Source organism: Phaethon aethereus (assembly GCF_964289735.1).
Source record: "Phaethon aethereus genome assembly, chromosome: 8".
NCBI classification, from domain to species: domain Eukaryota; kingdom Metazoa; phylum Chordata; class Aves; order Phaethontiformes; family Phaethontidae; genus Phaethon; species Phaethon aethereus.
The window spans coordinates 4,494,509-4,500,850 of NC_138584.1; positions in this window are offsets into that span (position 1 = coordinate 4,494,509).

Genomic DNA, 6,342 nt, shown 5'->3' on the forward strand with positions numbered 1-6,342 from the left:
GAATTTTTTTGTTTACAGTCATTGGTTGCATTAAATGCAACCATTAATTGCATAATATTGAAAACAGAATGCTGGCTAGCTTATTACAGCAGTTGTATCGAATTACTTCTATGACCAGGGAAAAGGAAGTCTGATGCAGAGCCTTCTAAAGCAGATGAGGTCTGGAACAGTAGAACAGTTTCACCGCAGAAAATGAAGACAAATGATCCAATTGGGTGAATTAAATTATACTTATTGAAAGTCTGTAAAATTAGTAGCTTGTCTTAGCTGAATGCTTCACCGAGAAAAATATGTAAAGCAGAAGGAAAATGGGCTAGACTTCTTAGCAACTGAGTAGTAGTATCATCATTTTGTGCATATTTTGACCCTCCCTTCATTTTTGTCAGACTGCTAACAAAAAAGAGTGGCCCCTATGACTGAGTTCTGCTCTTTGGTGTTACTGACTTGTGTCACTCTCTATTGCTGAAAGTGTTGCGAGATGTAAGGAGTGCGACTGTATTCCAGCTTACTCAGAGATGAACTGGTTTATCAACTTCTGTGCTGCTACGTCTTCTGTATCTAAGAACACAGCTTTGCCATGTGCCTCTGCAGATGTATTTGCTTTTCTCCACAGGCTGCTGCTTCGCACTGCCCTGCTCCCACATTGCCATCTCCATGCTTTAAACAGTATGGCATTCTGCAGTCAACATCCATTTGAGGGCAGAGCGCATGATAAATATCCATCACTGGTAATGCTTGTGTCTTCTGAACCTAGATGCTACCATCCTAGTATTGGTCAGACAGGTCTGTTACTGCTCTTCTTGAGGGTTATTCAAGTAAGTGATAGCTGTTTGGATATCGGCAGCACTTCTGTGAACTTGCTAAGGGCTTCCTGACATGTCTTCTTATGTTTGTTATTCCTCAAGAAAGCCACTGGCTTTAGGATGGTTAAACATGCCAATTAGGAAACTGCCAGCTTTCATGTCTCTAGAACTGTGGTACAACTTGGCAGCTTCTGTTCTAGCCCTAGCATACAAAATGCTGTGCTCAGCACAATGTACTATCCCTTGGTACTTAGAAAGCTCAGGTCTCAGCCCATGGCTCCTTTCATTGCATCCCCTTTTTTTTTCTGGCTATCTTTATTCAACTTTAATGTGTGCCACTTCTAGCGTGTGTTGTATAACTCTTTCTGCTTGGATATGTACATGTTCTACTCTGCCTCATTTCTCAGTCTTTGATCTTAGAGTTTTCTCTCTCCCTCTTCTGCAAACCTGGAGCTGTCCTAGACTTGCATTTCCTTTTTCCTGTGACTGCAAATCCTCCTTCCTCTCCTCGATCCCATCTCCACATTGCCTGGGTGGCATCCTGCTAAGTATCTACATCCATGTCTTTTTCAGCTCTTGCCTTGACAGAAGCAGCTTCCAGTCATGCATCTCCTATGGCTGACTGGGTGCTAGCAGAAGATAATACTGCAAAGGCCTATACCCCAAATCTTCAAACACTGACCTGTGGGATGGAAAAAGACTTACAGAGTTAGGTCATTGGAGTCTTTCACATAAATACTGTAGGTTCTCTCCAGCTTTGATCATCCCATGCTTTCCTCTGCAAAGGTTGAAAAGATGTGAGCAGGGCTTCTTCTATCCCTTTCCTTAGGAGAATTATTCTGTGCCTAGTAGATCGGACTGTTGGGCATTCTTTCCTAAATCAGTCATTTCTCTGATTTGCTGCTATTGCCAGCTATATGCTATGACGTGATACTTTCCACGAAGAATCAGTTAAACCCACTCTTTTTAACAGCAGGGGAAAATCTCTTTATTATATGGTGAGGAAGCTGAAACAGTTGTCCTGCTCTTTCATTATGCTTGACAGGAATGCTTATATTCAGGGGTTTTTCCTCCTGAATGATCTCCAGGCCCAGGAAAATCTGAGATCAATTTGTGGTTCCCATGAAGCCCTAATTAGTAATGACATCATGTTACAACAGAATGCTATTCAGCACTTGGTGCTGAGAGAAGGGATTTTGTGTGTGTGGTTTGGGGGCCTCATTTCCAAGGGACTGGAAGTAAACCCCACAAAACAAAGCTTTTGGGGTTTTCTGCAGTGGACTATGGTGAGAATCTGTAGAATTTAGACATTAAATTCGTTCACAGCTTTGAAGCAATCTCTCATGATTTGTTTCAGAAGGCTGCACAGCAGAAAAAGAAAGGTGTAGCTAGTTTCTGTGGCCCTTTGAGGGAGAGGAGTCTAGGGAAACAGAATAACAGCTGGGTCTGGGTGGGAAAGCTGCATCTTTGCTCACAAACAGGTATCTGCAAAATCTCAGGAGACAAGAGATAGGGAAGAAGTCCCTCCTCCATAGGGCAACATACTTTCCTCCCAGCTTCCTTTGCTCTTACTGCAAGTTAAATGTAGTAAGTAAGTTCCGAATAGATGAAAAAAACCAAAAACCAAACAAAAACCCAAACAAATTACAGTTTGGGAATGAGCAATAGAGATAACTCCCTTATTTTATTTAATTCGTATGAGAGAAAGAATTGTAGACTGAATCTTGAAATCTGTATCTTATATTGCTTGATATCAGTGATGAATTTGCTTGAAGAGAGACGAGCTAGCAATAGAGTGGCCTTTCATATAGGTATAAGCACGGTTTTAAACTAAAAGAGGGTAGGTTTAGACTATATAGAAGGAAGAAATTTTTGACCATGAGGGTGGTGAAACCCTGGCCCAAGTTGCCCACAGAGGTGGTAGATGCCCCATCCCTGGGAACATTCCAGGTCAGGTTGGACGGGGCTCTGAGCAACCTGATTGAGTTGAAGATGTCCCTGCTCACTGCGGGGGGATTGGACTAGATGACCTTTAAAAGTCCCTTCCAACCTAAACCATTCTATGATTATATGAATATGTATTTCTGATGGTGGTGTGGTTTTGTTTTGGTTTTTAGTAACCAAGGCCTCATGTTCCTGAGCATGAAGGACACCTTCCTGTAGCTGTGCTGCCGACGGTAGGGCATGAATCTAATGGTAGGGATACTTCAAAGTTTTGGGAGACATTTAGAACGTACAACATTGTTTCACAGAAACGGTTAATTTTCATTGTAAGCCAGGACTGTATGACTTTCATAAATGTGATTATAATGGAAATAGCAGAGGAGCCGAAAACCTAGTATGATTCTTTAGGAGTGGAGTCCTCTGTTACTTCAAAGAGTATTATCTGGGGCAACACTCTTATCTGGGTTCAGATGTGCTGTTACTATGGTTACGTATTGGCCAAATGGTTTCCAGTTATCACAGTACCTAATTTAGCACTTAAATAATGTCTTTTTCTTTGGCTTGTGCAATGAATAACACAACTGCTTAGTAAGTCACATATGGTGGCATTTTGTGTTTGAATCCTGTGATATGAAATTCTAAGTATTTAACCAAGTATGTATCACCTCCTGTACAGATTGACATCTACCATTAATGCCAAAATTTAGTTTGTCACATTGAATAAGCCAACCAGTAAATTTAGGTTTCTAACTTTACACTTTATCTTTCCACCTGTGTTTGTTCAGCTCCTTCCTTCCTGTTATCATTGCCTATGAGGTGTTAATTTCTTAAGTCCAAAATTTTTGCTTGGTTGACAGCGTAGAAATTGTACAGCAAACGGTCTTGTTTCTTTTAAAAACTACCTGAAGACTTTAAAGTAAATGTTTGGACTTCAGTTTTGACCTCTAAATGTCAATGCAATTAAGCATTACAATTTTATTTATTTATTTTTAAGTCTTAGTTTTGAGACTTAATCAGCCTGAAAACAAGCTCTTTCTATTTACGTCTGCACGGTAGGAAAGAAGGGATATTTTTAAAAATAAAAGTACAGGAAAACAAATGGGTTTACAACACATCCTCTCACTCTATGTGTTAACAGATTTGCTCTAGTAGCTTCAAAATTAACCTTGCTAATGCTGAGCTAACAAATAAGATAATGGAGTCAAAGCAAAATACACTTGAAAGCCCTTGAGTGAAGCCAGTGTTCAGGCACACAAAGTGCCAAAACATTCGTTTCAAATGGAGGAAATGTTTTATTTCTCCCCTATCCAGATAGTCTACCCTGTTATGTGCTATATTCGAAGAAGAGAATGGGTTTAATTTTAGGTATCATTCGAGTCACATGGATAAAACCTGATAATTTAAATTTAAAGGGCATTTTTGAAGTGGTAGACTAAATCAGAAATCATCAACACAAGATCCTGAAGCTGAAGATAGCTGGTTCAACTCTCTGTCAGGACAGTTGTACTCAAAGTGAGGGTTTTGTGATGTGTAATCAACACCACATACGAAGGCATGTGAGGATCTCAGTCCTGCCTTTACAGAGCAGATGTCCTCAGCTCCCCTCCTCTGTCTCCAGTGGGCAGAGATGGGGACTCGAAGGCTGGAGCTGACATTCGGTCAGGTTCTGTGGTCCACTTCTCCTTGAGAAAGCATTCTACACTTAATAGTCCCTGTAGAAACTGACTCTTGGCATCCTCTTCAACACCTTCCTGAAAATATTTCCACCCATGCTTCAAATGCATCTGTCCTGGGATAGATATCTCATGGTATGAAGCATGTAAAGTGAGCAAAACTATTTCCCAAACTTCTTGTACTGAAAGATCAATGTCAGCTCTCTGAATTTTTCATGCATGCAGCATCAGCACAGTTATCAAGCTTCTAGTTGAAAACTGTGCAAGTTGCTGGAGATTACTGTGGCCAAAAAGATGATCAGTAATCCAGATCACAGCCTGGAGACTGATACACTGCCTATTGTAACTGCAGGGGAATGAGAAATGCCATTGCATAATTAATAATTGCAATGGATCATGATACTACATTTCACTTGAAAGTTGTAAACTTAAAGCTCCTAGTCGGGGAGTCTAGAAGCTCTTTTGTATCTAACTCATCCAGTGATGATGAGTGACTCTCTTCCAGGTATTGACCAACCTAGTATTAAATCAGGGCAAACCAGAGAATTTGTCTTTTAAAAAATTGTGAAAACCAGCTTTATGACCACACTTCTTACGTTTTTCTTCTTCTCAAAAGCAGCTGTGCTGTTTGAGGGGTCAGTGTTTCCTCTGAAAGCCTACCAGATGGATTTCCAGAGCTGGCTTGCTTTCCCAGTAGGAGTATTGCTGTGCTGTGCTCTTCAGACATCTGCCATTCAACAACCTGCACCTCACAACTGCACCAGCGATGGTCAAAGAATATCCTTCAGCCACTCCTACAAGATTGACCTGCCCACATCCTCCCAGATTAAGGTGGAGGCTGATCCATTACAGGATGAAGACAACAGTGAGGTCCAGCTAGATCCTGGAGAGGCTGAGGAAAATGAAGAGCAGGATATCATCTTTAGGCACAACATCCATGTCCACACACCCAAAGGGGACTGTGAAACTTTGACCCACATTAAGGGTCTGCTTGAGAGGATGGAGAAGCTGGAGAAAGAAGTGGCAGAGCTGAGAGAAGTTTGCAGCCCTCAGGAGTGCTGCAGGGGGAGCCAAGGTAAGTAACAATTGCAGTATCTGTTCTTGCATCCCAGATACAGCCTATTTACTGCGGAGATTTGGGGACTGGAAGTCATTTGTCAAGGTTGTTGGGGGTTCTCAGCGTGCTAACTGCTGGAATCCTACAGATGGGACAGTGCTCTGGGTTCTGTAATGTGAAAGGAAATCTGAAGATCCCAAAATGAAGTAGTACATACCATTTCTGGGAAGAGCACAGGGGAAATCTCCCCAGGTATCTCCCAGAAGTGGAAGGGAACAGTTCCCAAGTTTCACCTGGGTGGGAGGATTCAGTGGAAGAATTTCTGGGGGAGGGTGGAAGATAAGGGAAGCACTTCTTGTTGCTGACTTTTCTTTTCACATTTTTGCCTCCAGAATATTGCAGTTGTTGAGAATTTGTCTTTTTATTTTCTCCTTAATAACCGACTAAAAGAAGAGCAGAGTTTATGATGATGATGTTTTGTGGTGGTCATTGGCTCTGCCTGTGATCAAAGGTTTATACAGCATGGTCTCTTAGGAAAGATTTGGCAAACTGATGTTGTTTGGGGAATGGAGACAAGAAGTACCAAGTCTTTGCTTGCATGAAAAATAAAGGTGTATAGCAGATGAGAATATAACAACCATGGTGAGAAATGCTGAGCTTAAATTACAGGTGGGAAGGTTCAGGTTAGCGGCTGTGAAAAGCTTTCTAATTGACTCTCTGGGCTGGTTGTGGAATTCGCATTCCCACTGACTACGGAAAAATGCATTGGGAAAGGCAAGGGTGGAGCTGGTTCCTCCTTGGGCCAGGGGCAGATGGACAAGGTGATATTTTCAGGTCTTTTTCAGCCCATATTTTCCAGTGATAG